Source organism: Protopterus annectens, chromosome 1.part1 (genome assembly GCF_019279795.1).
Source record: "Protopterus annectens isolate FY-2018-M chromosome 1.part1, PAN1.0, whole genome shotgun sequence".
NCBI classification, from domain to species: Eukaryota; Metazoa; Chordata; order Ceratodontiformes; family Protopteridae; genus Protopterus; species Protopterus annectens.
In genome coordinates, this window is record NC_056726.1 from 1,683,259,086 (window position 1) to 1,683,277,142 (window position 18,057).

The window sequence follows — 18,057 nt, forward strand, 5'->3', positions numbered from 1 at the left end:
CCCCTGGCAAGACTCCAAATGAGAAAGATACAGCAGTATCTGAAGTATCTTAGGTCCCAACACCTCTTGTCTTTTCAGATCCCAGTTCTGGGGTTTGTCAGAAGAGAAATCACATGAAGAAGACAAAAGATATCCATAAATCCAGGTCTCACCTCCTCCCTCCATGTTCCAAAGTGGTCAGTCACCAAAGACACATCAGACTTTGCTTGGACAACAGTTTCAGGAGGGATAAAAGTGTAAGGTGGGTGGAACACAAAGAACAGATGGGAGCACAAAAATGGAATGAGATGCTTACCCTGATCAAGACATTCAACTCTCTGAATCATCTTTGGTCTTCAAGACCCCTTCAAGTTGTTACAGAGAACACCACAAACGTGGTACATCAGATGGTAACCCCCCTCCCCCACACAGACTAGCCATTTTAGCTTGGGATATAGCTTCACTACACAATCTCACTGTACAGGTATTCTACATTCTGTCACAGCAAAATTGTGCAGCAGACAAATTCAGCAGGACAAGGGAAGACCCTCAAGGATGAAAACTAGAGCAGGAGGTCTTCCAAGATTTGATCCTTCAATTGGGAGTTTCTCAAGCAGACCTCTTTGCCTCCTCTATGAACAATCATCTGGCATGATTCTGCTCAAGGACTTCATGCAAGAAGACGTAGAAGACAGAAGACTTTTCTTTTCATTGGACAAGAATTTTCCTGTAAATTTTTCCACCTTTTACAATAATATCCAGGGTACTTCTAAAGATTCAGTAGGAATCCCCAAAGAACATTATAGTAAATTCCTTCTGGTCCAGTCTGCCATGGTTCTCCCTTCTTTTGGAAATGGTCAGGGGCAGTTACCACAAGCTTCCTCAAAGAATGGATCTACTCACACATGAACAGGGGCATTTAATATATTCTATCCTCAATCAACTTCAAATGACTGCCCTGTCTTAATGCTAGGGACTTAATTCCCTTTAGGCACCTGTTTACTGAGGACATGCAGCAGGTGCTAATGGAGGTAAGAAAGCCTGCTACAAGAAAATCATATATTAGCAAATGGAAGATGCTTTTCATTTGATGCCAACAACATAACCAGCAACCATTCAGGGCTAGATGTTCTCTGGTTTTACAATAGGAATAGATCTTGGCTCCGATGGTTCCACTACAATCAGTTCCACGCATTCTGGCTCTGAAATCCTGAGTCGGGTCGGAGGAGGAATTGATGGTGACAGGGCAGGTTTAATTGGTTCCAAAAGCTTCTAGGCTGGCTCCGACAAAAGTTTGGGAAGTGCCTGTGTCCTCAAAAGTCTCCGCACCACACAATCCACATCATCATCTGAAAGGCTCCTGGAGGATCGATTGGAGGGAGCAATGGATCTGGAGACTTGTAAGATTGGAGAGCTCAAAGTCGGAGAAACCTGTTCCAGTTCTGAGGACCGGCTCTAAACTTGAAGCACCAATGGTTCAGACACTAAAGGAGCCGAGGTGGAAGGCTTCTTGGTCCTGACAGGCTTTGGGTCCGATGAGGAAATTTTTGGCAACTTTTTAGTCAGCTCAGACTGAGCCTCCAATGAAGTGGAAGAAGATCTTTTGCCTGATCATTCAGATTTTGATGGAGGGGAAGAGGTCTTTTTGGAAGGACTCTGACCTTCTCCTATAGCTTCTGAAAAGGAAGTCTTCAATAACGCTTTAAGTATCAACTTATTCTTCCTCTCAAGAAGAACCCTGTGGATAAAAGAATGGTAGATGGCACAAGATTTTTGAAGGTGTACTCTCCAAGGCAGTACACACACACACACACACACACACACACACACACACACACACACACACACACACACACAGTATGCCCGTCAGTCAGAGACATTTTCTGATTACATTTTGTGCACTTCTTAAACCCCAAGGGTTATGCATCTTTGGGCTGTTTTGACATCTTAACAAACAACAAGTTAGCACTACAACTACTATAAAAAAAAAAAATATATATATATATACATACATACATATATATATATATATATATATATATATATATATATATATATATATATATATATATATATATATATATATATATATATACACACACATATAAAGGTAAACACACTAAGGGAAAAGCCCTCTAATTTAAATGGGCTAAGCAGCCCTCTAACCTAAACAAGCTAGCTTAGGTAATGGAAATTTCCACCAAGGTAAAGTAGTTCCTCAACAAACCTGGTTAATAGGACTTAATTAACAGACACACATTAAGGGAAAAAAAACTCTAATTTAAATGGCTAAGATGCCCTCTAGCTTAAATGAGCTGGCTTAATAAGAGAGAACACAACTAAAAGAAAAGAGCTCTTCTACAAATGAAAACACAACTACACCCGAAGGTGTAAAAACAGTCCCAGTCTAGATGCGAAGCACAGGCACACGTTGAATAGAATTCTTTCTTTAATTGAAGACACTTGTTAAAACACTTTTCAAAAACACTTGTACAAATAAAATTATAAAATACGGCAATTCAGGTTGAGCGCTTTCATCTACAACAGTAGATTTCATCAGAACATTTTAAAACTGCCATACTTCACTTATATACGTGTTCCCCAATTAGTGACTCATATTCATTAACAATTCATTAATTAGGATTTAAAGTGCACTGTGCCTAATTCCCCCCTATATAAATACAAATAATTTTAACAAAATATATATCTCATCCTCTTGAATACATGTCTCTAAAATTGACCCTTACTAATAAATATTTGTTGAAAAATTTTTTTAAAAATTCACATGATATGACTGTTAAGCAACACAATACAGAAGGCATTATACTGCATATTGATAAAAATGCATATTAATAAAAACAGTTTTGCTAACTATACCATATATATCATATATAACAATATCTGGAAAATCCATTGTATTCATATAACAAAATTAATACAATACATGAAACCCCGTGTGTATATTCTAAAGTTAACAACATCTGAACTAACAACAACTTAACAATAAACTAACCCCTGTAATAGCTGTTAACTAAACTAACATCTTAATAAGTGACTGTTCTATCTATTATTCTCCAACATTGGTTTAATTGATATAGTTTCATTAAGCCCTGGCATTACTGAAGCATTTAATTTAATTTGCCATCGGGCTTCTTTCTCCAATAATCGCAGTTTAATATTCCCCCCTCTTGGGTTTGATTTGATGTGTTCCAAAATACCAAATTTAAAAGAATTACAGTCACTATTACTTTTACAATGTCTCCAAAGAGCGTTATTCTCATCCTGTCTTTTTATTTTATAAAAATGTTTGTAGATCCTATTTCTTAGACACCAATTTTAGAGACATCTATTCAAGAGGATGAGATATATATTTTGTTAAAATTATTTGTATTTATATAGGGGGGAATTAGTCACAGTGCACTTTAAATCCTAATTAATGAATTGTTAATGAATATGAGTCACTAATTGGGGAACACGTATATAAGTGAAGTATGGCAGTTTTAAAATGTTCTGATGAAATCTACTGTTGTAGATGAAAGTGCTCAACCTGAATTGCCGTATTTTATAATTTTATTTGTACAAGTGTTTTTGAAAAGTGTTTTAACAAGTGTCTTCAATTAAAGAAAGAATTCTCTTCAACGTGTGCCTGTGCTTCGCATCTAGACTGGGACTGTTTTTACACCTTCGGGTGTAGTTGTGTTTTCTTGTGGGACTGACCGGTCATTGTTCATCTATTTTCAGTGCAGTTTTTACGATGGATTCCCTCGATGAATTGCCATCCATTTTCTCACCAAGACGAGATGACATCCAACGGATGCAATCCGAAATGGCTATCATGAAAGGTGAGCTGACTAGATTAATTGAACTAGTCACACAAATTAACCGGAATGTGTCAGCGGAGGAGACGGAACTAAGGAAAGTACCGTTGTGTAGACCGGAAACGTCTGAGTCGACGTTTTCCATACCACTTGCGCAGAATATAAGGAAGCCAACGGACAGACGGGCCTCTTATGGATCTAAAAACAATTTTGTAGGTGAAAGGGAATGCGAAGGATCGGAGGACGATGTCTACAATATATCTGGCGCCAAACCTAAAAGGACTGTGCCTAAAAAGACTTATGCCATGACGGCATGTAGGACACTGCAAGGTACTGTTAAAAGTGTTCAACATGTTTCTGGACAGCATAAAATGAAGCGTTATAACACATCTGCTTTTATAGATAACAAGTTTGATTTTAACAACAAAAAAACAGTTCAGTATGAGTCTAATGGCACAGAGAACTTAACAACTGCTGATATGACATTAAAAGATTTAATTTTCACGTTTGGAAAAAAAATGAAAGTTTTACAAAGCGTTCAACTTGATAACTCATATTTGAAGAAGTGTTTAGATGCTAATTTAGTACCCATGGGCCTGAGGTTTTTCAAATGGCCTATGGGTGTAGAATTGGATGATGAAAGAATAAGTGAATGTACCAAAATGTTTGATAATTTGGGGTTTGTGTTTATGAAGTATCTCATATCATGTAATGACAAGAAAATGTGTAATTTACTTACTGAAATTGAACATTTAGATCAAATTATAACTAGTGACTTATTATTTGATGAGTATGAAATGTGTTTTGCAGCTCAGTTCACATGGGTTGAAAATCAGATTAATAAGCAGTTTGACAAAAAATGTAAAAAATTAAAACGAGATATGTTGCAGTATGAAAGAGGGGAAGCGTATAGATTTGATGTGAAAAAAGAAAATGTTGAATATGTAGACAGGAATTACAATGGGAAACAGGTGTATAAGAACAAATCTTTTTACAATAGTACTAGGAAATTTGGAGATGGGTTTAAACCAAAAAGTTTTTTAGGGGAAGACAAGTGGCACAACCACAAAGGAGAGGAAATACAAGAGAATTGGCGATACCAGGGCAGAACAACATGGTAAAATTTTTAGAAAGAGAAAACAAAAGTAGTGATGTAACACATGAGATTGTTAAACATAATGACATACAATACAGCTGGAAAGAGTTCAGTATTTACAATTATACTGACATCATATTAACAAAAGAAATGTTTCAACTATTATCCAAGGGGATGAAATATATTCCAAACAATAGAGGTAATTTGGTTGAATATGTTATTGATTTTAAAAAATATTTAAGAAAATTGAACTTAGCATTATTTTTTAAAGGAAAAAATACAGTAGGTGTAGAGGAATTTAGGAAAAGAAATTGTTTCACCCCCCCTTTAAACAACACTTTGGCTATTTTTGAAAAAGTAGTTTTAGAAGAATTGTATAGCCATATGGATAGAAAATCCAGTTATGCTACTAATTTATCGTTTAAGGAATATGAAGTATTGAAAAATATACAGAGGGATAACAAAATAAGAATCATGAAACCCGATAAGGGTGGGGGGGCCGTATTATATAAAGTGGATGAATATAACAACAATATTAATAATATTTTATTTAATTCTGGCAATTACTCTGTAACCTCGATAAATGAAGTACACATCGCCTACCATAAGATAGATTTAATATTGGAGGATTTATTGCTTGAAGAACGAATTGATAGTGACCTTTATGAGTATCTTAAGAATGATTATCCCATTATAAGTACTATTGTTGGGATTCCAAAGGTGCACAAGAATATATTGCAACCCCCTTTTAGACCTATAATATCAGGGAGTAAGTCAAAAACATTTGCTTTTGGACAAGTTGTAGATGGTTGATTGAAACATGTGTATGACAACATTGCACATATAGTGAAGGATTCTTGGGACTTCCTCAGTAGATTAGATAATGAACTTATCACTAACAACTGTATTTTATTAACAGTGGATGTAGTGGATCTTTTTTCCAGTATTCCCCTCGAGGAAGGTCTTTTGAGGTTCCAGAACAGTGTTCAGAAATACAGCAATCTCAACTGGGATAGAATAAGTGTATTAATGGAGTTTATTGAGATTGTATTGTCCAGCAATTACATCATGTTTCAGGGTGAGTACTATAAACAGAGTAAGGGGGTTGCAATGGGGGCAGCATGTGCCCCCATGTTTGCGAAACTGTTTCTTCTAAATTGGGAAGAGGAATACATTATAGAATCTGAGTGGAAGTCACACATTAATTGCTATTTCAGATTTCTTGACAATGTTTTTATAATACGGAAGGGCAGTGAAAGTTCAATAAAACAGTTCATTACACATTTGAACACTAGAAATGATTTTTTGAGGTTTACGTACAGTATGAATAGTGAGAGTATAGCCTTTTTAGATACGAAAATCACTATAATGGGTAAAACTTTTAAATCTAACCTATTTAGAAAGGAAACTTTCAGTAATGATTATTTGGAGTTCACCAGTTGTCATTCTAAACAGCAGAAGAAAAGTATTATCAAAGGGCAGTGTATACGAGCTGCTAGAATGACATCATCCTTCCCTGATATGCTCGTGGAACTAGATAAAATAGGAAATATGTTTAAAATGAGAGGTTACCCATTATATATGATTACTGATACAGTTAATTATATTAAAAAAGAATGGGGGAAAAAATACAAGCCTATTTTAGGGATGAAAAGAGAAGGGAGCATAAATTGTCATAGAACAGTTGAACCTCATGAATACAATAGAGCTTGTGTAATACAGTATGGTCCTGATGTACAAAAAGTGAAAGGGTTCATAGAAAAGAATTGGAATATATTAAAAACGGATGAAAATGTATTTAAACTGGTTGGGAAGGAACCTAAGTTCGTATATAGAAATGGTTTAAATTTAAAAACCAGATTTGGTATGGTAAAAGAGAATACTAATTCAATAGGTGGGGGCACCTCAAAATGTGGGAGGTGCAACCAGTGTAAGTACATCATTACGGACAACAATATTACATTAGAAAATACAAGTAGGACAACTATTCAATTTAGTAAAGGGAATTGTAGGACAACTCAGGTCATATACTTAGCTAAATGTAACACATGTCCATGTTATTATGTGGGAATGACCACTAGGTGTCTAAGAAATAGGATCTACGAACATTTTTATAAAATAAAAAGACAGGATGAGAATAACACTCTTTGGAGACATTGTAAAAGTAATAGTGACTGTAATTCTTTTAAATTTGGTATTTTGGAACACATCAAATCAAACCCAAGAGGGGGGAATATTAAACTGCGATTATTAGAGAAAGAAGCCCGATGGCAAATTAAATTAAATGCTTCAGTAATGCCAGGGCTTAATGAAACTATATCAATTAAACCAATGTTGGAGAATAATAGATAGAACAGTCACTTATTAAGATGTTAGTTTAGTTAACAGCTATTACAGGGGTTAGTTTATTGTTAAGTTGTTGTTAGTTTAGATGTTGTTAACTTTAGAATATACACACGGGGTTTCATGTATTGTATTAATTTTGTTATATGAATACAATGGATTTTCCAGATATTGTTATATATGACATATATGGTATAGTTAGCAAAACTGTTTTTATTAATATGCATTTTTATCAATATGCAGTATAATGCCTTCTGTATTGTGTTGCTTAACAGTCATATCATGTGAATTTTTAAAAATTTTTTTCAACAAATATTTATTAGTAAGGGTCAATTTTAGAGACATCTATTCAAGAGGATGAGATATATATTTTGTTAAAATTATTTGTATTTATATAGGGGGGAATTAGGCACAGTGCACTTTAAATCCTAATTAATGAATTGTTAATGAATATGAGTCACTAATTGGGGAACACGTATATAAGTGAAGTATGGCAGTTTTAAAATGTTCTGATGAAATCTACTGTTGTAGATGAAAGCGCTCAACCTGAATTGCCGTATTTTATAATTTTATTTGTACAAGTGTTTTTGAAAAGTGTTTTAACAAGTGTCTTCAATTAAAGAAAGAATTCTATTCAACGTGTGCCTGTGCTTCGCATCTAGACTGGGACTGTTTTTACACCTTCGGGTGTAGTTGTGTTTTCTTGTGGGATTGACCGGTCATTGTTCTTCTACAAATGAGGTTAAGAAGTATTATGGAAACACACACTCTAAGGGAAAAAGACCTCTAATCAAACAACCTATCTAAGATAATTATCTATCTTAATAAAATATAGAACACTTACGTTTAAATGGTTCCTAAACAACAATCTTGTCAAAAATATTCAAACACACACTAAGGAGAGACGGGATAGGGTAGGAAAAAAGGCCTTAATATAAATGATGGCCGACAATCAAAAGCATGGAAACGAACACAGCAAAACTGCTAAAGATTAACTATCTAACTAATTTACTAATTAACTTTTAGTTATGTACTTACCATAACTTCGGATGTATGGGATCCATCTCGCCTACATTCACAACATATGGGTTTCGGCTCCGACTCGGCAACTAATACACTAGCACGAAGTCTCTCATTGGCTGGGCTACTCCCTATCCCAGGATGCACTACACCTGCTTCCCCAGATCTTGTTTGTTCGCTTTCATACACCCATGCAAACACAGAAAATTAGTAGTCACTATAACCAACTAAAGTTCTTCAAGAACAATCTCCAAGAAAAAAGAGACTACAGCTCCTCTAAATCCGAATGGAAGGGGGAAGGAGGGTGGGTACTTATGAATGTAGGCGAGATGGATCCCATACATCCGAAGTTATGGTAAGTACATAACTAAAAGATGTAATGGGATCCTATCTCGCCTACATTCACAACATATGGGACAGCGTCCCTAGCACCTACATCCCGGGTGGCTCATTGGAACACACTCCTGAGAACTGTGGAACCAAAGGAAGCTCTGCCTCGAGAAACCACATCAAATTTGTAATGAGAAATGAAAGTGTGCGGAGAAGTCCAGGTTGCTGCAGCACAAATATCATCTATTGATAACTTGGAGTGAAAAGCTACGGAAGTAGCCATTGCCCTGGTAGAATGAGCCTTGACTGGAAAGGGAAGGTCTTTGTTAGCCTGTGAATAAATAAAAATGATACAATCTTTAATCCATTTAGATATGGAGGCTTTTGTTACTGGTTGACCCAATTTGTTCACTGCAAAGGAAACAAACAATTGATTTGATTTCCGCGTTTGAGCGGTTCTATTCAAATAAAAACGCAGTTGTCTATGTACGTCCAATTGATGCAAAGTATATTCTGCATTATTGGAGAATTCTGGGAAAAAGACAGGGAGTTCTATAGTTTGTTGCATACAGAAAGAGGAGGCCACTTTTGGTATAAATGCAGGGTTTAATTTCAATGAAACTCTATGCTTGTGAAAAATCAAATAGGGAGGATCAGAACAAAGAGCTTGAAGTTCTGAAACTCGCCTAGCAGATGTTATGGCTACTAAAAAGGCCGTTTTCCAAGACAGAAATTTTAAATCACAAGTAGCAGCTGGTTCGAAAGGACGGGCAGTTAGGGCAGCAAGAACCATATTCAAATCCCAAGGGGGAACAGGCTGAGATAAAGGAGGCCTAAGGCCAAGCCCCTTTAAGGAAAGCCTTACAAAGTTTGTGAGACATCAATGAAGGTTCAAAAGAAGCATGAAAATTAGAGATCGCTGCTAACTGAACCTTAATGGTAGAAACTGAAGAGCCCGACTGAAAAAGGGAGGCCAGAAAATTCAGAACCTCCGATACTGGTGCAGTGAGAGGATCTATACGCCGTTCTTGAGCCCAGAAGGCAAACCTTTTCCATTTACTGGAATAAAGTTTGATGGTGGAAGGTTTATGAGAAGAAGACAGTATGTGGACCACGTCCGGCGAAAGAGCATTGTCTCGGACTAAGGATGGAAGTGGAGTAACCATGCTGCCAACTTCAGGGACCTGAGAGACGGATGAAGCCGTCCTGACTGATGCGTCAACAGGTCTGGCACCGGATCCAGAAACCATGGACCTTCTATCGCATGCCTCTGTAGGAAAGGAAACCAAACTTGACGAGGCCAGTGCGGGGCAATCAAAATCATCTCGCTCTCCAAGTAAATGGCCTTCTGTATCACCCTCAGTAGGAGGGGGAACGGAGGGAAGGCGTAGAGAAGACCGGGGGGCCAAATGTGAGTCAGAGCATCCCTGGGAATCTGTCCCTGAGAAGGAAACAGTGTGAAGAACTCTCTGCATTTCGCATTGTGAGGGCTGGCAAACAGGTCGCAGCAAGGAAGACCCCATCTGTCGAAGATTTTTGCAGCTATACTCTGGTTGAGGGACCACTCGTGGGGTAAAAGAATGGTCCTGCTTAATCTGTCCGCAATCACATTGGACTTCCCCGGTATGTGCGTTGCCATTAGAAAGCGGTTGGTAGCTACCGCCCAGTGCCAAAGTCTCATGGCTTCTCTGCATAGTGGGTAAGACCTGGTTCCACCTTGCTTGTTTATGTACCACACCACCGACATGTTGTCGGATAGGATAGTAATCGGGCCCTGAGGGAGAGCGTGATGGAGAGCTTGGAGTACCAATAGTACCGCTCTCATCTCCAGGACATTGATATGAAAATGTGTTTCCTGGATCTGCCATGTGCCTTGGACCGACCTGTCCAGGTAATGACCCCCCCCACCCTACCTGGGAGGCGTCCGTAGTCACAGTGGCAATGGGACTTTGAGGTATAAAGGGTCGCCCCTGGTCGAGATTTGATTGGAAAAGCCACCAATGTAGATCTCGACGGCAACTTTCCGTGATTATGATTAAGTGGTTCAAGGGAAGTTCCTGATAGGACCATTGAACCGACAGTAGCCATTGTAGAATTCGCATGTGAAGTCTGGCCAAGGGAACTAAAAGTATGGTCGACGCCATCGAGCCCAACAGTTGTAGGATCCGATGGGCCGGGGCTCTTTGTAGGGGGAGACAGGATTTGACTTGATCTTGTAAGACCTGAATTCTTGCTGCCGGTAAATAGGCGCGCATTCTTTGTGTGTCTAAGTCTGCGCCTATGAAAGTAATACGCTGAGATGGCTGTAGTACAGATTTTTGCAAATTGAACGTGATCCCCAAGAAACGGCCCAAGGTGAACGTGGCTCTGAGCGCTTGGAGTAGTAGATGCTCGGAGGTGGCAGTAAGGAGCCAGTCGTCTAGATAAGGAAACACCTGGAATCCCAGACTTCTCAGGTGAGCAGTTACCACTGCCAGACACTTGGTGAACACCCTGGGGGCTGTGGTGAGACCAAAGGGCAGTGCTCGAATTGAAAATGACTGGCTCCGAGGCGGAAGCGTAAATGTCTCCTGGACTCTTGAGCTATGGGAATGTGATAGTAAGCGTCCTGGAGATCTATGGAGCACATCCATGCATCTTTTCCAGCAAAGGAAGAATAGATTGAAGAGTGACCATTCGAATTTGGACTTCTTTACTTAAACGATTCAATGAACTGAGGTCCAAAATGGGCCTGAAGTCCCCTGTCTTTTGGTACCAAAATAATTTTGAGTAAGTTCCTGATCCGATCTGGTCGATGGGGACAGGCTGGATGGCTCTTTTTTCTAGCAGCTTTGAAACCTCTAATGCTGCCTGATCCCGCTGACTGGGTGGTACGTCCGGGATTTCCCTTAAAGAAAGGGGGTTTGTTGAAGGGATGATATATCCTCCGGTAATGCGGAGCACCCACCGATCGCTTGTTATGGATTCCCAAGCTTGTGGATGCGCCGCAAAGTGACCCCCGACTGGCTCCGGAGTTGCACAGTCGGGCAACAACTCAGGAACGCTGGTTGTATGAAGAACCACGAAAGGAACCGCAGTCTCCAGAGTTACGGTGGCCTCTGCCACCTCTGGGGCGGCGTCTTCCAAAATCCCCCCCCCCCGCCTCTGGAGGGGGAATCACTGGGTGGAGTAGGGAAAGACTTTTGAGATTTTTTAAACCACATTTTCCCTCCTCTCCCAGCCTTGGGGTAAGGCCTGGAAGGAGCGGAAAAACGGGCCCCAACGGCAGTCAAAGTCTTGCCCTCCTGCTCGCACCGAGTTAGTGTGTCCTTCACCTTGGGTCCAAACAAAGATGACCCATCAAAGGGGCGTGAAGGAAGACTTGAAGGCCTCCGTGAACGAACACAAGCGTAACCAGGCTTGTCTCCTGAGGGCAACGCCTGTTCCCGCTGCTCTACTCGCCCCTTCGGCCGCATACGAAATGAGCCTCATGGACGAGTTAACAATAGAAAAGAGGGTAGTCATCTGTGCACCAACAGTCGGGGCCAGCGCCTCAGGTAGATTACCAACAAGAGAGTCATTTAGCTCTTTGAGAAGATCCCTTTGGAGCCTCGTAAAATGACATAAATAGTTCAGCGACCGTAAGGTAAAGGTTGCTGAGGACAGGGTACGCTTCCCGTACCTATCCATACTCCTAGAATCCTTATTAGGAGGATGAATAGACGTCGAAGCCTCTGCCACGTCCTGCTGTGTGGCAGAAGCCACCACCAAAGCATCTACAGGCACACCCTTTGTGAGAAATTCCTTCTGGGGCTGACAAAATTTATTGGGCCTCGCAGGCACCGGTTCCACAGAATCAGGGTGTTCCCACACCCTTCGAGAAACCAAATCAAGGAGTTCATCGAAGGGCGGAGACACCCAGGAGGCGGAAGGCTGGGCCCCAAAGGCCTTGAGGAAGACTGACTCCTCAGCTGAAGGGGTTTTGGCTTGCCAGTCACCTCTCTGTCTCAGAATCTCCAAGATATCTGAGAAGGAGATATCATCCGAAGATGATTTGGGGGAACCTTCTGCGTCATCGAGGTCAGTATCCGATGTAATCGACTCATCTTGGGAGTCTACGTGCTTCCTCTTACACAATTTCTTCCGTGGGGGTTCATCCGAAGCAGTTTCGGACGGGCCACCCGGAAGAGGGGAACCCCCGATGGGGGTATCCTCAGGCCCTGGGGCCCCGCTGCCGGGGGGCTGCAACACAACAGAGGCACCAGTCTCCAAATCTAGGGATGGTGAGGTAGAAGCTTGCTGAACCGGCAAAGGCATGGCCAGCGCGCTCCTCATGGCCTCAAAGGCCGGACCTCCAGAATCCAAGGAGGTCACTGGTCTAGAGGCCACGATGGCACTGGGAATTCCAGCAGCCGATGCTCCGAGAGGAAGACTAGGCACCGAAGCACCCAATCCCAAAGTATTCCCCTCGGGCCCGGCTGAAGAGGTCGCAGTACCAAACCCTGAACCAGAGGACAGGGTAGGAAGCACAGTCGGAACCGAGAGACCTCGAAGGGGTCTCTGCTCCGACCATATGGCTCCGCTTTGCTCCACCACCACCGACTCCAACGGCTCCGAGGAGGTTGGAGGAGGAATCGAATGCGTTGGAGGGGGGATCGTCTCCGAAGCTAACTGTGCTGGAGCCGAGACCAATTTAGTAAACAGAGGAGATTGGAATAGCCTCTGTAAAACCCTATCCAGGTCCGAATCTGAAAGTCTCGATGATTTAGAGGAGGTAGACAATCGAGAAGACTTTCCTCTCGGCTCCGAGAGAGAAGGGGACCGGCTCCGAAGTGGCTCCAACACTATCGGCGCCGACTCCACCACAGCATGGACCACCATCGGCACCGAAGGAGCCTTCTCCGGAGCCGAGGGGGAAGAGTCTGAGCTGCACACTTCCACCGGCTCCGAAGCCATTGGAGCCGATGGAGGTGATTCACCTCTCGATACTCCAACCTGCGGCTCCGACAGCAATGGAACCGAGGTAGGAGGTATCGAGGCAGACCCTTCGACCCTCGGCCCCGAAGTCAGTGGAGCCGAAGAAGAAGAGGTCAATTTTGTCTTTTTAGAAGTCGGCTCCGACGGACTTGTCGGAGCCGACGATCTTTTCTTTTTGGAAGCAACAGGTAGCTCTAAGGCTTCCTCAAAGGAAGGCTTGATAAGCCCTTTCAATATTAATTTGTTTTTGCGTTCTTGAAGAACTCTAGATGAGAACGCATGACAGACGCTACAAGTCTCTTGCAGATGTTTCGGTCCCAAACAATAAACACATATTGAATGACTGTCTGTAATGGACATTTTATATTTGCACCGAGTGCATTTTTTAAACCCTGACTTCTGTTCCTTAGACATGATATAGACCACAACAAGAACAGCTCTAAGGAAATACTATTCTCTCACTACCACACAAAAAGCGCCAACTGAAAAGCGCGAGACCCTCTGGCACGAGTACTGAAGACAGTTTACCTCACAAGAATTTGAAAAAAATAAAACGGCCCAAAGCCCTCTAATTAAAACGGGCTCTGCCCGAAAAACAACTAACCAAGTAAATAAAAACCAAAAAGGCACTCAGAGGTAGGGCAAAGGCCCTCTAACTTAAACGGGCCTTGCCCGACTGAACAAATTAAATTTCTGGAAACAAGCCTCTCACAAAAACAATCAGAAATAACAAGAAATAGCTGTTAAAACAGCTGTTTGTTTAATATGGACAAAAATTCCCTAGGTCAAGGACCAATAAGGTAAAAATAACCACTTAGCTCCAGCCAAGTCGAGACCACGTCCAGCTTGTTAAGCGGCAAACGAGATCTGGGGAAGCAGGTGTAGTGCATCCTGGGATAGGGAGTAGCCCAGCCAATGAGAGACTTCGTGCTAGTGTATTAGTTGCCGAGTCGGAGCCGATGGATCGGCTCCGAACCCATATGTTGTGAATGTAGGCGAGATAGGATCCCATTACATCTAATTTTACAAATTTTTCAAGAGAAAATAGTTTTAAAACATTCACTTACACAGAGCCAGTGTGAAGCACCCAGTCTTGTTTAGCGGCAAACAAGATCTGGGGAGTTTCCTATAGCATCATGGGACTGGGTATCAGCCATGAGCTAATTGAAGGCTTTGAGCTTTTGTATTAGGCCGAGTCAGAACCGACGATCAGTTCCGAACCCAACCAGTACAGGATGAAGGCATGATAGAACAACATCACATCAGACTGTTTTGAAATGGTTGTCTAAGGCTATTATTTTTTGTTATACTCACCACAATAAAACTATTCTAGGCAGGTTAAAGGCCCACTCTGCCAGGGCCTTGGCTTCATCTAGGTTTCTTTTTTAAAAGGGATGGATTCTAGAAGTAGTCTAGAAGATTTTCCTTCCATCTCCAAAATGTAGTAAGTGAGGGTTATATACCTACATAGCTAAGGCTACTGGAGCAGTGATCAGTATGATGAACATAGTACAGTTGCGTAAGTAAACTTGCCATGACAGTAGATGCTCGAATGATCCTTGCTGTAGTAGTTGCTCTCTCCTTCCATTTCCCTTGTTTGTCTTTTGTTACTTATGACAGGACGTGGTTATTTATTTTTTGTTCTCCTAGCATTGTCCTTTCAGAGCACAGCCTCCCTCTCTCTATTGGCAGGAAAGCTCTGAAGGATTTGACACCCAAACTTGTATTTTAGTCAGTTCAGGTCAAGCTGCCTGACAATTTGGGTGTGTGGAAGGGGCACTGAAGCTTTGGAAGCTGGCCAGCTGTTGTATCTTTCACAGGATATAAACCATATAGCCAAGGCTACTGCAGCAGTAATCAATACTTTGAACATCCTAGCATTGTCCTTTCAAGGCACAGTCTCCCTCTCTCTGTTGGCAGGAAAGCTCTGAAGGACTTGACACCCAAACTTTTCTTTTAGTCAGTTCAGGTCAAGCTGCCTGACAATTTCGGTGTGTGGAAGGGGCACTGAAGCTTTGGAAGCTGGCCGGCTGTTATATCCTTCACAGGACATAAACCATATAGCTAAGGCTACTGCAGATGTGATCAATACTCTGAACATCTGAAGTTATTCATTGAGCTTGATGGTGTTGTTAATATCAATGATATGGGGTCAACCCAAAGAAGGACAAGCTGTGAGACCAAATGAATTACTAGAGATTAAGATGACATAGCCTCAAGCTGAATCGATGTAAGAGTAAAATTTGAGCTAAAGAACCAAAATATATATGGACCATGTATTAACACCTGAAGGCTTCAACCAAGTCACTGAAAAAAATGGAGCAGTATTACAAATACCTCCCGCTAAGGGAAAACAAGTGCTCAAGAGTTTTCTTAGAATGGTGTATACTCTTTCAACAGATATTGACAGTATGCTAGATGCAAGTTTTCCTTTAAAGAAACGTATGGAATATGAGGCACAGTGAGTGGCATTGCTACCACAAAGCATTTACTATCCCAGTTGTTTCTTGACTAGGATGCATTTGGCGCAGGGTGAGCATGTCCTCTGTGTCCAAGGGGTGGGGTTGTATCATGGTTTCCTCCCATATCCAAAAGAATTGCCTTGGGTTACTTGGTATCCTACCAAATTGCCACATGTGAGTTAACGTGTGTTTGCATCTTGCAATAAGATGGTACACCATCCAAGACTAATTTCCCTACATTGTGGCTGCTGAGTGCTAGGACAGGGTCTGGATTCCCCATGATTCTAAAATAGACTAAGCTAGTAACTGGAACATGAACAACATTATATGAAATGGTACTGGAGTACAGAACAAAATAATATTTTTTATACATTTTAAACAGTTAATAACCGGAACACACACTTTAAATATTTTGATGAGCACAAGGCCATGATATTACAGCACAAGGCCATGATATTACTAGTAGATTCCAGCCAGAATTAAAATGATATAGTCATTCAGCAAGAAGGCAAGTAAGTTATTTGATTATTGGGTGAGAGCTTTTCAAAATTCAGAAAATGTATGTTAAGGCAGAAATACTTCCCATGGTGCATTGCCATGAAAAGTTACTTGAATATAGTTTGGTGAAAAAAGTATTACTTGACATTGACCATGAACTACTACATACTATATTTAAAAAGATTTGTAGGCACCACCAGCGCTGCAGAAAACACTATAGAGACTACAGAAGTATGACTTAGTTGTGAAATATTAATCAGGAAAAGAGATGCAAACATGATGAGCCATTTGCAATTGCTAGATCAAGAAGATGTGCTTAATGGGAACTGGAAGTAAACTAGATAACTGTACAGTCTGTTGTGTAAAAAGAAACAAAATCTTACATTTTTTATTTAAAGAAGAAACCACCTATGTACAAGGTTTGATATTGGAAAAAATAGTTGTGCCTGTTAGGGTAAGGAAAGAAATATTGGCAAAGATACAAGAATCACTCTTAGGAATCATGACATAGAAAGAAAGAGGTCACAAATGATTCCCAGTGTATTAATATCTGGTAATGACCAAAAGCATGCAAACATGGAATTCAACAGATGTTCTGGGCAAAGAAAATTTCAGCTCGTTACCTCTAGTCAAACGTCAAATGTTTAAGTCAACTGGATAGTTCAAACTGTGACAAAAAACTTACTAAAAAGAGCTCAGATAATTTACAATGCCTACTACATAGATACATACTTAGCTTTGCTGCACATAGATATTTCACCAGTCAGCTACTGATGGATCATAGGTGAAAGAGAAGACTGCCTAACTGCACTATCTTACTTCAGCCTGAAATTTTGACTAAACAGGGAATGTATGTAAATCCCCTTGGACAAAACACTACTATGATGAGAAAGACAGAGAAAGTAGCGTGTCTTCCTTGAAAGAGGAAGTCAGAGTGACATTCTTCAAGGTTTCACACAGAAACAGTTAAAAGAAGTGGTGGTGAAGAAGTCTGAACATCCTACATATTTTGTTGTCCATGCTGAGGATGAAAAGCTGCTGAGAAAAGAAAAACATCAGAAATATTTGCTCAAAGCTAACATGTCTTAAAGTGAACTAATTTGAATACAGAGACTGTGTATGTCATGCCTGAAGTAAATGAGCAGTCAGAGAAGACTCCAGAAATGCAGAGGTGTTAGTCTCAAGAGGCATTTCTAGAAGCAGCAGTACAAAAGCAGGTGTCCAGCTGAGCTCAGAGAATTCTGATAGCATTTCTGATACAGATTTACCTGTAGCATTTCCAAGTACATTAGCATCAGTAGTGCAGGCCACAGACATTCCTTAATATTCTAAATTTAGGAGACTACTACGAAAAACAAGATACTTGGACATCTCCAATAAATAAAAACTGTGAACTGAATTTCTATATGTTATAAAACATGCAGGTATTGTAATAATAAAGTGTTTTAAATGTTTTGGTTTTGTATTTTAAAACAAATAACTACATTGAAATGTTTATGTTTAACATTCTCAAACTACTGAAGCATGTTTTCTTAGTGAAGCAATGCCATGAGTA

At 40.5% G+C, this 18,057-nt stretch overlaps 1 protein-coding gene across 1 annotated transcript in view; it reads right to left on the reverse strand.

The window, feature by feature from the left end:
- The window catches only part of UBXN11 (UBX domain protein 11), a 1,449,120-nt gene that overhangs the window by 525,898 nt on the left and 905,165 nt on the right, over nt 1–18,057 (reverse strand). The window lies entirely within an intron of this gene.